Genomic DNA, 18,246 nt, shown 5'->3' with positions numbered 1-18,246 from the left:
ATGCACTTGAATGTCAGCAAGAGTGGTTTTGCTGATGTGCACCATGTCATCAGTTGATGATAACATTAAATTGTGAAGAATTTGGGACAGTTGAATGTGTGTCGCCATGTTATCTTACTTACTTTGAAGTTAGGCTCTCTTGGTGTAGAAGTCGTGCTTGAAAATTTTGCACTTAAGTCGATCACTGAAATGACAGGCTCACTTGTGCTATTTGTTGATTGCTGATGCTTTAAACACTTGCTTGAATTTTTGACTTGACGCTCGCTTGATTACGATCACTTTGCTTGAAAGGAACTTTATGAATGCTATAATGAACTTTACACAGGCTCGCTTATTGCGCGTTGAATTGTCGCACTTGATTTGGTTACTTGACATGATCACTTGATCTTAGTGCGCTTGTTGTAGACACATGCTTGTTTTGATGCTTATTTGAAGATTAGAAATCACGCTCCTTTGATGATGATTGCTTGCTTGATTATTTTGACTTGAAATATTTGTTTGTTTGATTGTTTTTAATGACATGGTCGCTTGTTGATGATTGTTGTACTTGCTTTAAACACCTGTTGTCTTGAACTCTTGGGTGATTACTACACTTAGTGATGCACTGAATGTGCTAAAAAATGATGGGTGTCGAACATTGTCGAAAATGCACCCAAATGACAAATGACAAGTTCAGTCTTGATGACTCAGTTGAAGACTTACTTGACTTTAATGTATTCACCTGGTTTAATTGATTCTCTATCAATTCAAAGCGTGGGTGTCGGTTTCAATCGAGAATGCAGCCTTATAATTCAACTTAATTTGACTTTGATTACAATCCAACTTACAAATTATGATTTGCAAGTTACAGTTTTGTATTGAGCTTAAAAAAGTGGTGCAATTGCAATTGCCAAAAAATTGTTGTTGAATTGTAGCAAATTTTTTTGATGTAGATGACAGCTCGACTAACTTGATTGGATGTTGATGTAGAATTGTCTTTGACAACTTGATTATGTAGCGTCCTTAACTTGATTGCTTTAATGATGCGAAATGTATTTGCTTGAAATATTGTCTTTATCAAGTTGATGATGTGACACTTTGTGCTTGTGTACTTATGTGCATGTTGTTGTTTTAAGCATAATACAAAGAGATAACTTGAACACAAGTCATGCACATGCATTCATTACACATTGTGTACCTAATGATCCCCTTATTCAATTTCGGTCGGATCTAGGACACAAACACCACAAAAAAAATGTCTTTATTAAATAGTGAATTACATCAACCTTCACCTTCACAACATCATGAATGAAATTTCGCAAACAATGAGAATGCTACGCTCCCACAACCCCTTGAAGCAACTTGTCTTCAAAAATAAATGTACACTTACTCAATCTGCTAAAACTAAAGCTTTCTTCAAAATACAACAAAAAATCTTCAATTATCACTCCAAAGATTTTTAAGTCACAACTTATCGCTCCAAAATTCAAAATACTTTCACCTTATCACTCCAAAATAAAAATTTTACAAATTAAAAGCATACCTTATCCAACAGTGTTTAAAAGGATTTGTGAAAAAAAATGAATGCAAACTAAAGCCAAGCAACTTGTCTTGTACAGAAAACTATAGCCACATGCGAAATCGCAATTGCATGCATCGATTCTACGGAATTCCCATTTAATTCACCTTTGCACGATCGAATGCTATGAGCCAACCAATATTTTGCTGATTTTTCTTTAGTTAATCATTTGAACTGCTGAAAATGGCGCCGGACAGCGTGCAAATGCCAGCTTCGGTTAATAACCGACCACACTTGAAAAATGTTGATCTTCGCAGTCATTCCTTCAATGTAGGCGACATCAAAATAACTACATATCAAGAAAATAATCAAAATTGAATGCCTTATTCTTTAATATCCCGAGTAAACCTTCACTTGGACCACAATGCAGTGCTATGGACCAACACTATATTTAATTTTCATCCTGATTTTCAGATAGCTTCAAAGTATTCTTTACTCAATTTGGGATCTGGCTTCATTGATTTGTCTCCTGGCTTCCACCCACCTGGGAAAACTTCATCGTGGTTATCCTGAACATATTGAAGAGCTTGTAATGTACGCAATGTTTCATCCACACTACGACCAATGGCTAGATTGTTGATTGTGGAGTGTTGAATCACACCCTCCTTGTCAATAATAAAGAGTCTGTGTAATGCTATTCCCTGATCTGCAATCAAAACATTGTAGGCTTTTGAAATACCCTTCGTAACATCAGATATCAGAGGATATTTCAAATCACCAAGATCGCCAACTTTCCTATCAGTTTGAACCCAAGCAAGGTGAGAAAACACACTATCAATAGAAACACCAAGAATTTCAGTGTTCAACTTCTCAAACTCAGAATATCTGTCACTGAAAGCAGTGATTTCTGTGGGGCAGACAAAAGTGAAGTCCAAAGGATAGAAAAATAGAATAACATATTTTTTCCCAATGTATTCAGACAGCTTGACCTTGATGAACTCTTGATCAAAAACAGCCTTTGCTTCAAAATCAGGAGCCTTGTTTCCAACCAATGGAAGTTCACCAGCATTGACAACTAGCCTCCTTCATACAACACATAATACGTTGCATACTGTAAAGTCAGTGTGAAGATCATAAAGACGTCAAACACGTCAAATAGAATAATTTTCTCTGCGGGAAATGGCCTGAAACTGGTTCTTCGTCGAAGCAGGCTCACGAAACCACAATTGCACAATGATGGCTGGTGGGCACCAATGTTGCAGCAATAATGCTACAACTCTTGGGATTCCTACTTTACTTTTGTCAACCCGGTAGTTCGTAACAAAATTGGAAGCGACGGTGATGTACGCACAAGTACTAGTTCTTACTGTAGGCTGTCACTTGGTCAACTAGCGCAAGATCACTAGGAGCTCAATCCAACTTCTATGAATTCTAGAAGAAGCTTTTTATGTTATGAAAGAAAGGAAATCTTACCCTACAGAGGCTACTCTACTTGCAAAAAGAGAAGGAAGACTGAAATGTGAAGTAAACCTAGAAAACCCTAATTAACCAACTAATCCTACTTTTGCAAAAAGAGAGATGAAAAACCATAAAATGAATGCCATTCCTACTTAGGAAGTAAACAACATCTACTTGAGCTATTTCTAGAAGGAAATGAGAAAAAAACAACTTTTGGGTTTTTATGTATTTTTAAGTGAAATTGTCATGCATGTAATTTATTTGTTTGTGAATGTGGCAGCGATTAGGTGGAGATGGAGGGAAACTTTGGAGTTTGCAGAGGTGTAGGAAGGTGTGTAGGGGTCCTAGGAGGTTCCAAGTGGCCTTCTAGAGGCTTTCCCTGCAATCGGACTTCAAAAAGACACCTACAGGAAAATCTACACGAGGCTGCAAGGGATCTACAGGAGGATGCTGAGAGTTGTTTTAGAGGTTTTTAAGGTGGGAAAATGGGTGGAAATAGTAGCTGATGGCCAGGAGGATGTGTTAAGGTGTCTAAGTTTCATCAAGGAGGATTAGGGAAGAGAAAGATGGCTGGACTTGTTCAAGGAAAGAGAGGAAAGTTCATGAGAAAAGTGCAGAAAATTAAGGTAGATTTGTGAGGGACTTTGGATGACCTGTGGAACATGGATCAAAGAGAGATGGTGATGGCTGATTGTTTGACTTATTGTGAGCAGAGATGTACTACAAGAGAACTAAAAATCAAACATTGAGACTAAGCAAGAAAAGAAACTAGCTACACTAAAAAAACAGAATTGTTCATCAAGCTAGTCTAAATTCTGATCTAGGAAAGTAAATGTTGAACAATGCTATATGGAAAGAAAACATGGAAGGGAATTTATTGCAAAGACAAAAATCAGCATGGTAAAATAGATCTATAGCAAAGCATGAACCTTCTAACAAGCTGCAACACTAGAAATCCTATGGCAAAGGCAAATCTGTGTTTTTTTGTGGCAGCAAGAGGGTCTTGGCCTCAGTTCATGGTCCCAAAGGGAGGAAAGGAGGCCAAGGCTCTGTTGATGGCCTTTTTGTATCTTTTTCCTATCACTGTTCAACCTTCTACAACAAACTGAAATGGAAACAACCTTTTAAATCACCAAAAGTAACCTATCCTTAACCAAGAAAGAAATCTATCTAACAACAATGAATTCATAAACTGAAACAAAACATATAAATACAAAACAAGAGGTGCTTGGCTACTTGGATTGGGCCCTAACCCAAGAGCTTTAGCCCTTTGAGGTAACTCAGTGCTAGCTCAGAAACAATCTCATCTTCATTATCAAAATAACAATAAGATTACATTAAACTATCTACAAAAGTAAGCTCAAAGTGGAGCAGAGCAAATCTGCAACACAAGCGCAAAAATTTAACTAACATCCAACAACCTAATGAGACTCTAGGCCTCTCTACTTATACAACTAGAGCTCCCAACATCTTCCTTAAAATCAGGGAGGCTTGGCTCCCAAACTTGAGATAGACAGCGGTTATCCTCCACTTGCTCGGATGCCTTTTTGGTGCATTGATGTGGCTGCTTGTGCTTTGAGCTTTCTGAAGGAGGATTCAAAGTAGGGAGTAATAAATGAGGGGGACACACTCCTACAAATCCTCTCCCTTGTCTTCTTCGAATATTTTCTGCCAAATGTTCATTAAATCTTTGACTTTGTCTCCAAAATAGACCAAAAATCGACATTAAGCACACATTAGACTTCAAGGCATAATGACCAACCCAACTCACTCTATTAGCATAAATATAATAAAAAACATGCAATAAACTAATGAGAATGGTGGATTAAGCCAAGTTAGGAGGCAAAATGAGCCCATATAATTACCCATTTATGGGGCTCATCATCACCCCCCTACTGAATCTGTTGCTCATCCTCTGAGCAACTAGTCCATCTCCTCATCTTTGATGGCCCTGATGGCCTCCCTGACATCCCATGATTCTAATGTGAGATCATCATCTTTGTCATGGAATCCTGCCTTTCTGTCCACTTCTTCCCACTGTTGTTGTTCTTCTTCCTCTTTTCTACCCTCTAGCAGTCCTAGCAGCAGTGGGGGACTTAGTTTGAGGCCAATCCAATTGACCTTCAAACTTTGTATAGAGTGCTTGTACAGTGGCACTCTCCTTAATGCTTCTTTCATCCTTGTTGGGGAGTGATACTCCCTTATCTGCAAGTTGTATGGCAGTGTATTCCACCTCCTCATACAAGAATGAATACAGTCATCTCCAAGTAATTTTTTCATGTCGTCAAAATGTGGAATGGCCTGAGCCTGATCATTGATATACTTAGGGGCACTTTGAGGATCATTTTCAAGCAGCTAGTGTGTTTTGATGAGAGCCACGGGGTTTGATGGCTCAGCTCTGATCATTAGGGGTTCATTTTTCTCTTTTGCCATCAACTTTTTTATTTCTGTTGCCCTTTTCTCCTCATGATTCATCCATGATGCCATGGCCATCAGTTGCAAGTCCCCTAGCCTAGCATTGGGGTCCCATAGGTTCATATCAGTGAGGGCCATGTTATGCAAATAGAACTCTGTTATCTTTGCCTTATCTTTTGTTGAACTTTGGTCACATAGGTCCATGAACTGTCTGTAATCCTGAAAAGGCATTGTGCCTCTCTGTGCCAATGTCTTGATCTGAAACTGTAGCCATTGGTCTTTGAGGTATACTCCATATGATTTTGCTGGTGTTTTGCACTGTAGTGCCTCCATAGACCAGCTGGCCATGCATGCCAATTGTGTTTCCTTTTCTTGCAGTTGTCTTCTTAGCAACTCATTTTCTATTTCCAAGTGAGTTCTTCTGATTGCCTCTCTATGTCTTACAGTACTTAATTCTCTTCCCATCTCTCTAAGCTTGTTCTCCATGTGGCCAATATCCTCTACCCCCTTGGATTTGGAAATTTGCATCCATCTATGGCTCCTTATTCATTCTTTCTCCAGCTCAAAGAAAAAGTGGGATTGCAAATTTTGGTGGAATGATTTTTCCCCCCTCAAGAAGATTGTAGTAAGAGCCCAAACTAGGCTGGGGGTCAGGTTCTTGGGTCTATGTTGTGTCCTCCTTCCCCTTTAGCTGTTCTTCTACCCTTTTCTCAAGTTTTTCGATCTCCTGTAGCTTAGTTAGGGTCTCCTGTAGAACAGTCTGTGTCTCCTGTAGAGCTGTTTTCGAGTCCTATAGTTGCACTCTTTCTTTCCAGGTGGAACATCTGGGACTTCTTCTTTCATATGTGATGGGGGTTTTAGAGGGAGATTATTCCCCTTTAACAGTGGGTGAATCTTCAATTACAATAGGCACTGTTGAAGATGGCTGTGGTTTTCCCATTTTTATCCTTGTGCTTTTCTGAGCCCTGAAATACATTGATGTTCTCCTCTTCCTCTTTTGTTTGGGTTTAACTGGAGTGCTGAGGAAAGCAAGAGCAGTTGTTGCTTCCCTTTATAGGGTCTCAGGAGACACTTCTATCTTCTCTGCTCCTTTTTCCTCTCCTTTTGTCTTCTCTGTCTCCACTAGCTTTGTTTCCTCTTGCTTTGTTTTGGTTCCTTCCTCCTCTGGTTTAGTTTCCTCCTTCTCTGTTTTGGTATCTTCCTCCTCTGTTTATTCCTCAGCTTCCTCCCCTTCTTCTCCTTACTGCTCTTCCCCCTCACTTTCAGAAGGACTGTGGTCATATGTGAGGGCCTTTATATCATCTTCTCTTGTCACATTTATGAAGATTTCTCATGCTATGGGGATTGTGAAGGTGTGAAGGGCTTCTTCCACTAATAGTTCAATTAACCCATGGTGAGCCAACTAATCTGGACCTCCTGCCTTTAACTTAATGTTGGAGTCTATAAGGGACTGCAGGAGAAAATAGGGGATGTTGAGTTTTTGGGGTGTGGGAGTGTCCATGCTATATCTCAGCTCATGGAGAAGTCTAAAATGGTAGCCATAAACTATGCTAGACGTACCTTCACAGGAAATATACTTGATGATTTGGTAACTGACCTCATCCCAAGGGTAAGGTATGATTGTCCTTCTAATGCCATTTTTGTCTTCTACAGGATGTTCATTTGGTTGGAAGAAGGTTTTCTTGGCAACTTGTCCCATTGGCTTTTCATCTTTTCTCCAAGGTAATCCAAGGGGAAGGCTGGTAACTCTACTGATAAATTCTAGGGTGATTTCCATGGTGAGACCCCTGAAAGTAATAGTGGCATGGGTCTTTGAGCAAGGTACTAAAGCGAACGCAAACTCCTGAGTCACTTCTTCATCAAACCCTCAAAATTTTTTGAAAAATGGCATCCAATTGGCTCTGGTGAAAATGGCTACCACCTTAGGATGTTCATGGAGCCCGACTAAATTTGTGGGTTCCTTCCTCATGAATCCCCCTGTCATTTTGATTATACCCTTTTGAAACACCCCAGGTAGAGATGGAGACAAAATTTTTGAAGAAGCAGGAAACAGAGAAAAACTGTGTTTTTTTAAGAAACAGGAAGAATATTTTTATGGAATTTCTCTTCTTCTACAGGCTTAATTTCTTCTTAAAATTGTATCATTTCTTGCACATATTAATATTCAAGGTGGGTCTATACAGAGCCTACCTCTTTAAGCCAAAATTTGAGCAAAAACCCCGTGTTTCCTCCTTAAAAACTGCTTATTGTCCCTCCTGTAGAACTGGTTGTAGGTGCTCCTGTAGAACCTGTTATTGCTCTTGTAGAACCTGTTACTACTTCTGTAGAATGCCGATAGCAGAAATATGGCTGAAAACGATAGAGGATGATGGTTTCAAGGTTATGGTGGTGGTATAGAGCTTGCTGTAGCTAAGTGGACGAGGATAAAATGGAAGAAAAGGTGGTGAAGGAGTTTCGAGGAGGAGTACTTATGTCTTCTTTGAGATATTTCCGGTGATGAGGTGAGCTGGCAAAAAGGTACGTTGCCATATTTGGACCATTGGTCCCCACTGCCTTGTCATCATGACTCCTCATGACTCCTTCCTGCAATCACTTCCCATCATTGCATTGGAGTTTGTATACCCTCCACTACCTGTCCTTTGGATTTTCTGTGAGTTGACTAGGCACACGTGTGGTGGCATCTTCGGATGAGCGTAGTCAACTGGATGAGGGTGGCCAGTTAACTGGCCACCTTTTCTCGTTCAACCCTAACCATCTCATTCGCTTATGCATATTTTTGAATTACATAGATGCAATAGAGGAGAGGGTTAGACACTTACCTGCAAGTCGAATGTTCGTGTTGTGGTGCATCTTGGTTCCTTTGTTGTTGCATGCTCGTATTTCAGTTGTTGCATGCCTGTATCTCCTCTGTTGTATGCTTTCTACTCTGTGATGTCTAACTTCTTTGCTTTTTGCAGGTACCCTCTAGCTGGATCTGGCTTCAAACATCCTCTTCAATCCTATGGCTGCACCTATTTTGTTGCTGTGGCTTGATTTTAAGCTAATCAGCTGCTACAGGAAATCCTACAAGAGTTCCTGTAGCTGCTTCTCCCTTTAAAAATTTTAACCGATTCTTGTGCTGGGAGTTGTGAGGATGCTACCAGAGATGTTTATGGTGATGGAGAGGTATTTTGTAAGCTGCAGGTGAGCTTTGGAGGTGTTGTTCTTTCTATTTCTTTATTTTTTCTAAACTGGTTTCTGTGTTTTTTTAGCAGGAAGGAAAGAAATCTATGATAATGAAGTGGTGCAGGTGTGGGCTGGATGGCCAGGAGGGTGGATAGCTGTAGGAGGGCCTACATGCTCTTCATGAAACTTCCTAGCTCCTCAAACTATTTTTAAAATCCATTTCGAGCTCTCTGTGATTTCTACAGGAGTCTCCTGTACAACATACAGGGCCTCCTGTAGGATACACAGTGTTCAGAAAAAACACACAGTGAGGTGGAAGAAAGGTCAGAAATGATTGAGAAGAGTATGGAGGAGGTGAAATAGGCTTTGTGGCATCTTATCTTGCTTCCTGTGGTCCACCTGTAACCTGCAATGCATTTTAAAAGTCAATTTCCTCTTCCTTCTTTTCTCTATTTTTTTGTGTTTTTAATTTTTTTGAAAGACAACTAGGGTGCCTCAAGGAGGTTTTCACCCTAATTGCCTGCCTTGGGTGCCTCCAAGGGAGGTTTTCACCCAGGGATCTTATTCCCTCTTTTTTTGTTTTTTCCATCACTAGGCCGCCTCAAAAGAGGTTTTCAACCCAATGACGAGACTTAAGCACCTCATGGAGGTTTTCACTTGAGTCCTTATTATTTTTCTTTTTTATGCTTCTTTAGTGAGTGGGTGGAGTGGAGGCTAAGTCCTGCTCCACTACCAACACTGTCTTATTCAGGTCTTCAATGAAATCTCGCTTGGAGAGGGGCTTCTTGTAAATTTTCAACTTATGTCCATTGAAAAGCATGGGGATGGCTTCCTCATCAATGGTTCTGATGATAACTAAACCATTATCATTGCATTTTTCCACAGTGTAGGGTCCCAACCATCTTGTCCTCAGCTTGCCTTTGAAATCTTTATACCTTGAGTCATAGAGCAGTGCCCAATCTTCCTCCTGGAATTGCTTCTCCTTGATATTTTTATCATGCCATATTTTCCTTTGAAGCTGGAGTACCTCAGTGTGGAGAAGGGTCTGCAATATTTGTTCATCCAATCCATTGAGCTGGAGTAGCCTTCCCCTCTATGCATGGCTGGGGTCTAGGTCCAACTGAGCTCCCATCCTTAGTGTATTGTATTCAAATTCTATTGAAAGCAAAGTCTTCTTCCCATAGACCAGTTCATAGGTTGTGAACCCTGTGGTGGTCTTCCATGTTGTGTTGTAGGCCTAGGTGGCCTCAACTAGTCTATCCGCCCAATCTTTTCTGTTGCTGCTCAATACCTTGGTCAAAATTCCTTCCAAAGGTCTATTAGTGACTTCCACCTACCCATTGGCTTGTGGATGATAAGGGGTGGAAGTCTTCTGCTTGATTCTATGATGTGTGAGCAGGTCTTCAATCAAATTGGAAGTGAACTAACTGCCTTGATCTGTAACCAGTTCTCTTGGATACCCGAACTTATAGAACATGTTTTCTCTTAAAAACTCAGCTACTTTTTCCTCTATTGCTGCCTTGATTGCTTTTCTCTCTGCCCATTTTGTCAGATAATTAGTTCACACAATGATGTATTGCCTCTGTTTTAGAGGGTTGATAGGGCCCACAAATTCCATGCCCCACTTCTCAAATGGTTCAAAGGTCACTTAAGGTTGCATGGGCATCTCATCCTTTGGAGTAGGTTTCCCCATCCTTTGGCACCAATCACATTGGCTGGTATATCTCTTCACATCTTGATGAAGAGTGGGCCAATAGTAACCTGCTTGCAAGATTTTGAAGGCAGTCCTTTTTGCTGCAAAATGACCTCCACAAGGCCCGTCATGATAGGTTAGGAGAATGTCAAAAACTTCCTCCTCCCTGACACATCTTCTCAAGATCTGATCTGGGCCAAGTTTGAAGAGATTGCCCCCAATCCAAGTGAAAGGGGCACTTTTCCTCACAATCTTGCTCTTCTCTTTTGATGACAGGTGTGGTGGGAACTGTGCCGAACCCAAGTAATTTGCTATATCAGCAAACCATGGAGAGAGTACTGAGATAGCAAATAGGTGCTTACCTGGCATTTGATCATCCACCATTCCTTCCTCACATATAGGCAAATTTACTCTAGACAAAAAGTCAACAACAACATTTTCTTTACCAGGCTTATCAACAATGGTTAAATCAAACTGCTGCAGCAAAAACAACCATCTAATAATGTGAGCATTTACATCTAGTTTATTCATTAAATACCTAATTGCAGCATGATCACTGTGTATAAAGGTTTGATAGTCTGTGATGTAATGTCTGAATTTATTTAAGGAATGCACTACAGCTAAGAGTTCCTTCTCCATGACCGTGTAGTTTAACTCTGCCTTTGACAAATTTTTACTTATAAAGTATATGGCATAAGGTAAATTTTCATCAATTTGTCCCAAGGCTGCTCCTATTGCTTTGTTCGAGGCATCTATGTGAATGTGGAAAGGTAGGGCCCAGTTTGGGCCTCTCAAAATTGGGGCAGTCACAAGTTTGCTTTTCAAGGTATCAAGGGCTTCTTGACAGTTTTTAGTCCATATGAACTCGACATCGTTTCCCAAAAGACCAAACAATGGAGAGGCTAACTTACTGAAATCTTTAATGAATATTTTGTAATATCCTGCTAAGCCTAGGAAACTTCAGACATCTCTCACCTTTTGAGGAGGTGGGACCCTTTGGATGATGGAAATTTTGTTGGGGTCCACCTGCAATCCTTGTTGAGATATTGCATGACCTAGCACGGTCCATTCAGTCATAAAAAATTCACTTTTTTCCGGACTGAGGGACAAGTTCATTTTAATACACTTGTCCAAAACTTTCCCTAGGTTAGATAAAGCTTCTTGAAAGTTAGAACCATAAGGAGTAAAATCATCCATATATATTTCCACCACATCATGAACCAATTCAGAAAATATACTCAATACTGCTCTCTGGAAAGTAGCTGGAGCATTGCACAAACCAAAAGGAAGGACCCAGTATGCAAAGGTACCCCAAGGACAAGTGAAAGTGGTCTTATCTCGGACCTGCTAAACCCATCTAGGAAGGAGAAAAATTTTTTCCCCGCCAGACCATCTAACACTTGATCTATGAAAGGCAAAGGAAAATGGTCCTTTTTAGTGGCCTTGTTCAGTTCTCGATAATCGACACAGATTCTCCACTTACCATTTTTCTTTGGCACTAGCACCAAAGGAGAGACCCATTCACTGTCAGAGATGGGGTAGATGAATCCTGCATCAAGTAGTTTTTGAAATTCTTCCTTAACAATGTCTTTAAGAGCTAGATTCATCCTCCTTTGAGGCTGCCTAACTGGTTTGCAATCTTCCTTAATGTATATATGATGAGTACATACTAAAGGGTGCACTCCCTTCATCTCCTTATAACTCCAAGCGAAGGCATCTAAATGTTTTCTTAATAAGCTGCACAGTTCCTTCTCCTGGGAGGTGGATAGGGATGAGTTGATTTTCAAGGTTCTTTCTGGGCCGAACTCTATATTCTTAACATGGAGAGAGGTCGGGTCGGCCACACAGAGATCATTTAGGGGATTGTCTTGGGTTTCTTTCACTAGATCTTCTAATGGAAAAATACTGGGGGGTGGATTCTGAATTAAATTTCCAATGATATCATCCTCATTTTGCGGTTTCCCCCCCATGATAGTTTCTACTGCACATAGTGGTGTAGAATAGACTTCATCCTCATCCTCCTCCTCCAACCAGAGAGGTAGATCATGTTCTAGCAGGGGTTGGGCAGGAGGGTATAGGATTAGCTGCTTGGACATATGCCCATTCTTGATGGTCATGTTCCCAGCCCAACAACTGATGTAAGCATCGATAGTGGCCAACTAGGGTCTTCCCAGGATGAGAGGATACCCAGTGAGCTTTGCCTTCGGCTGGAGAACCAAGAAATCAGCAGGGTACTCCCAAGAATCAATGGATACCATCACATCCTCTACAATCCCTTCAGGGGTCAGAGTGGAGCAGTCTGCTAGCTGCAATACTATCATGGTCTTTCTCAAGGAGCCCTGGAGTTTGAGCTTGAACATGGTGTCCTTTGTCATCACATTAATAGTAGCTCCCAGATCAATCAAGGTATGTGGGATCATGGTACCATTGATGTGGACATCAACTACTGGGCTTCCAGGATCTAGATATTTCAGACAGACTACCTGCCCCAACATTAGGTCGGATAGTTGTCCTATGACATTGATGGTTGGGGCATCTCGTTTGCGCCTACCTGGATGCATGAAACACTTCTCTTTGATCATCTTATTGTATATAGGCACATCCTTTATGGCTTGGAGAAGTGGTATCTTTACACATAACTGTTTCAATTCTCCCAGAAGTTCAGTTTCTTCTGGGGTGGGCTGTGTTGTCCCGGATAGTCTCTCAAGAAAGGGTGGAATTGCTTTTGGTTCACTTTCCTCTTTATCTTCCTCAACCTCCTGGGGGGGGCTGACTATCTGGGAGAACCTTCCTAGATCGTAGGTTAATCTCTTGAATCTCCATAGCATAGGTTGGGCATGATGGTTCCCCACTATATACTTGTTGAGCCTGTATGTTGTTCAGGTTCGGGTTCGGTTGAGCAGGCATTTGGGGTTGCCTTGGTGGAGCAAGAGGCAATGGTTGTGGTTGAGCAGGTGGTGGAGGCAAAAGAGTGGGAGGAGAGTTGTACTGGGGCCTCCACCCCTGATGAGATGCATTCCACTGAGGTTGTGGCTGAGCATAGGAGTGAAATGAATGAGCGGCTGGTTGGGCATGATATTGAGATGGATAGGACCAAGGAGGAGGTGTGGACCAGGAAGGATGAGTAGGGGGGCCCCAAGAAGGTATGGAAGTGGCTTGATTGGGGTTGTAGTATGCCTGAGATGTCCCTTGCATTCCTTGCTGGTATGGTCTAGGTCCATGTGGTCTCCTTTGGTTCATGAAATAGAGTGGTTCAGTGGCTCCTTCGGCCCCTTGGTATACAGCTTTAAGTCCGGGCAAGGAAGGGCACTTATCTGTAGAATGATCTTCTTCACAGACTGAACAAACCTCTATAGAGTTCAATGGACATTCATTCCTAGGATGCCTTCTGGTGCACCTAGGACAAAAAATGGCCAAATCCCTCTCTGCTTCCTCTTGTTTCCTTTTGATATGCAAGGTATCAATTTGCATGGCAAGAGTCCGCAACATCTCACTCTTGAAGTCTTCCAGCATGTGTCCAAGTTCACCTTTTATGGATGAACTGGATGAGGAGGCACTAGCTATGGGTTGGCTCCCTCTACCTCTCTTTCTGGCTACCCTAGAATGGTTTCTAAAAACAGTCTTTATGTCTTCATAAGGCAGTTGGTAGATCTCTCCCCTGGCCAGCAGATGGAGGTTGTCTAGAAGGTCTTCCGGAATTCCCATGAGCAGGACCAACTTCAGCGATTTGGGGTCAAGTGTGCACCTGGCCCTTTTATAACTGAGTTGGAACCTCTCTTCATAATCTTCCAATGATTCATCACTTCCCATGGTCATTCGGAAGATTTCTTCCTTGGTGTCTTTTGACCTATAGTAGTCTCGATATTTGTTATTGAAGGCTTGTTGCATCTGAGCCCAAGTTGTGATGCTATTGCCAGGTAACCCCATGAACCAGTGCAATGTTGCATCCTTGAGGGTAGAAGGAAATAGTTTCAACTTTTGCTCATCTTCTGCATAGTCATAGGTTTGATAGATAACAACAAACTCAAACAAAAAGGTGTCAGGATCTTCTGTAGTCAATCCATGGAAGTGAGGTAGGGCTGAAGGGCTTATGTTTTTCATTTTAGTGTCCCCATTGGTCTCTCGGATGGGAAAGGTACCCTCTACTCTTTCTCCATTCCCCCTAGCATTTTTGTTTTCAGCCATTGTCTCAAGAGGGATGTTTTCTTCTTCTTCTTCCTCTAGAGGTTCTTCAAATATCTCTGGTTGTTCACCTAAAGGTTCTTCTTGATCACTGCCACCGAAGAAGAGAGAAGGGTGGCTATGTGATGTGGTGGGGGTGTTGGGTAAGAATTTTCCTGCATTATCTCTATTCCTACGAGGCATGAAAGGAAATAATTTTTTTTTTTGGTGGTTTTTTCTTTTTTCTGTTTGTACCTACAAAGCCAAATTGATTTAACAAACAAATTGCAACTAACTGAAATGAACTTGCTGAAATGAAATTGCAGAACTGAAAAAGGAAAGCAAATGAAATGAAGCAAGGAAATGACTAATCGACTTTTGTTGGAATGGAAATTACAGAATTGAAATGAAAGCAAGGAAAAGGCTAATCTACTTTTGCTGGAATGGAAATTTCGGAATTGAAATGAAAGCAAGGAAATGCAGAAATTGAAAGAAAAAAATACTCAACTTTTGCTGAAATAAACTACTTAGCAGAATGTTGCAGTAGGAAATAGAAGAAAAATAGTAGTCACAAAATACTCTGACACTTCCCTGGCAACGACACCAAAAAGTGGTGGGCACCAGTATTGCAACAATAATGTTGCAACTCCTTGGCTTCCTACTTTACTTTTATCAACCTGGTAGTTCGTAACAAACTTGGAAGCGACGGTGTTGTATGCACAAGTACTAGTTCTTACTACAGGCTGTCACTTGGTCAGCTGGCGCAAGATCACTAGGAGCTCAAGCCAACTTCTATGAATTCCAGAAGAAGCTTTATATGTGATGAAAGTAAGGAAAGCTTACCCTATAGAGGCTACTCTACTTGCAGAAAGAGAAAGAAGACTGAAATGTGAAGTAAACCTAGCAAACCCTAATTAACCAACTAATCCTACTTTTGCAGAAAGAGAGATGAAAAACCATAAAATGAATGCCATTACCTACTTAGGAAGTAAGAAACATTTACTCAAGCTATTTCTAGAAGGAAATTAGAAAAAAAAAAACATCTTTTTGGATTTTTATGTATTTTTAAGTGAAATTGTCATGCATGTAATTTATTTGTTTGTGAATGTGGCAGCGATTAGGTGGTGATGGAGGGCGAATTTGGAGTTTTCAGAGGTGTAGGAAGGTGTGGAGGGGTCCTAGGAGGTCCCAGGTGGCCTTCTGGAGGCTTTCCCTACAATCGGACTTCAAAAATACACCTACAGGAAAATCTACAGGAGGCTGCAGGGGATCTACAGGAGGTCTACAAGAGGTCTACAAGAGGATGCCGAGAGCTGTTTTAGAGGTTTTGAAGGTGGGAAAATGGGTGGAAAGGGTAGCTGATGGCTAGGAGGATGTGTTAAGGTGTCTAAGGTTCATCAAGGAGGATTAGGGAAGAGAAAGATGGTTGGACTTGTTCAAGGAAAGAGAGGAAAGTTCATGAGAAAAGTGCAGAAAATTAAGGCAGATTTGTGAGGGACTTTGGATGACCTGTGGAACATGGATCAAAGAGAGATGGTGATGGCTGATTGGTTGACTTATTGTGAGCAGAGATGTACTACAAGAGAACTGAAAATCAAACACTGAGACTAAGCAAGCAAAGAAACTAGCTACACTAAAAAAACAGAACTGTTCATCAAGCTAGTCTAAATTCTGATCTAGGAAAGTAAATGCTGAAAAATGCTATATGGAAAGAAAACATGGAAGGGAATTTATTGCAAAGATAGAAATGAGCATGGTGAAATAGATCTACAGCAAAGCATGAACCTTCTAACAAGCTGCAACACTAGAAATCCTATGGCAAAGGCAAATCTGTGTTTTTTGTGGTAGTAAGAGGGTCTTGGCCTCAGTTCATGGTCCCAAAGGGAGGAAAGGAGGCCAAGGCTCTATTGATGGCCTTTTTGTATCTTTTTCCTATCACTATTCAACCTGCTACAGCAAACTGAAATGGGAACAACCTTTTAAATCACCAAAAGTAACCTATCCTTAACCAAGAAAGAAATCTATCTAACAGCAATGAATTCATAAACTGAAACAAAACATATAAATACAAAAAAAGAGGTGCTTGGCTGCTTGGATTGGGCCCTAACCCAAGAGCTTCAGCCCTCTGAGGTAACTCAGTGCTAGCTCAGAAACAATCTCATCTTCATTATCAAAATAACAGTAAGATTACATGAAACTGTCTACAAAAGTAAGCTCGAAGTGGAGTAGAGCAAAACTGCAACAAAAGTGTGAAAATTTGACTAACATCCAACAACCTATTGAGGCCCTAGGCCTCTCCACTTATACAACTAGAGCTCCCAACGGCTCCCTTAAAATCAGGGAGGCTTGGCTCCCAAACTTGAGATAGACAACAGTTATCTTCCAATTTCTCGGCTACCTCTTTGGTGCATTGATGTGGCTGCTTGTGCTCCGAGCTTTTTGAAGGAGAATTCGAAGTAGGGAGTCATAAATGAGGGGGACACCCTCATATAAATCCTCTCCATTGTCTTCTTCGAATATTTGCTGCCAAATGTTCATTAAATCTTTGACTTTGTCTCCAAAATTGACCAAAACTCTGCATTAAGCACACATTAGACTTCAAGGCATAATTACCAACCCAACTCACTCTATTAGCATAAATATAATAAAAAACATGCAATAAACTAATGAGAATGGTGGATTAAGCTAAGTTAGGAGGCAAAATGAGCCCATATAATTATGCATTTATGGGGCTCATCAATGGCTTCACCAAGGGCGCTTCACAGTGCTCAGGTTGTAGTGACTCTCCAGCTCGATCTCCATAATCAGTGCCTTCATAATGGCCTCGACCCTTTTATTCACCAACAGACCCCAGTGAGTTTACACCCCCCTACCGCTCAAGGGATGCAGACCGTGCATTTGGCTGTCGGTGTGGGCATTCAATGGCCAGTTTCTATAGAGAATGTTGCGGTTTCTCAAGAGAAAACCGAGCCATCGGCTACCATTCAAATTCCATGCTATCTGCACACCGCCCCGATCAAGAACCCTGCAGGAAAACAGAGATCGATCCGACTTGGAGGTCCCGAGGCTGAGTCCTGTCCGGGTCGATCTAAAAAAAAATGGAAAATGGGTAGACTTGATAAGTGCAGAGACCAGATTTGCTTGCCCTTTGCTATGATGTTGCTGCTTTTTCAATCAATCAATCAATCTGTGGCATCCATCTCTGCATCTTCACACGTAGTCCTTACGCAATAGTTCCACAATGTTTCAACTTTAAATCCAAGATCTCCATTCGCTCCGATACCACATGTTGAAACCACTCAGCCATATTAAACACACACAATAATCAAACCAGCAACACACAAAAGACAAACTTGCGGAAAAGGCAGAGAGCCATCATGTGGTCTCTCATGCTCATGTATATCTCTCTTTTTATTCAAATAATTTAATAATACATCTAAATACATGAGCAAGTGGTCTTAAGATAGTGCGTCTATCTTAGACTCACCTGGTTGAGACAATTTCTCAACTTACACACTAATTTAGGAGAGCTAGTTGGAGAGAATCTCTCATCCAAACTAGAATCTTTAGTTAATATTTGGATTTATTACTAATTTTTAAGAGAGTGAGGCTAACAAGAACACATATTCCAAGATGAATGTTGGGAAAAACATGCCAGTTTGGGTGTTCATTTGGTTTATTATGGCTAAGGAAATTGGAAAAGTCTTCAGAAAGGAAAGAGGCATTAATTGACATTTTATTTATGAAAATAATGGAAAATAAGAGAAAAGGAAGGTGAAAGGTCACATATTGCATGTGAGGAGGAAAATGAAGGAAAAGTAATGGAAAATGAAGAAAATAGAGGCCTCATTAATCA

At 40.9% G+C, this 18,246-nt stretch overlaps 1 pseudogene; it reads right to left on the bottom strand.

The window, feature by feature from the left end:
• Positions 1-1,827: 1,827 nt before the first annotated feature.
• The window catches only part of LOC149209740 (2-Cys peroxiredoxin BAS1, chloroplastic pseudogene), a 50,149-nt pseudogene continuing 33,730 nt past the window's right edge, over positions 1,828-18,246 (bottom strand).

This window comes from Pinus tabuliformis, chromosome 1_2 (genome assembly GCF_031772625.1).
Source record: "Pinus tabuliformis cultivar Carrire ecotype Pingquan chromosome 1_2, CPIR1, whole genome shotgun sequence".
Lineage (NCBI taxonomy): Eukaryota > Viridiplantae > Streptophyta > Pinopsida > Pinales > Pinaceae > Pinus > Pinus tabuliformis.
Note: the sequence above shows the minus strand (reverse complement) of the source record. Positions and strands in the feature narration are given on the sequence as shown.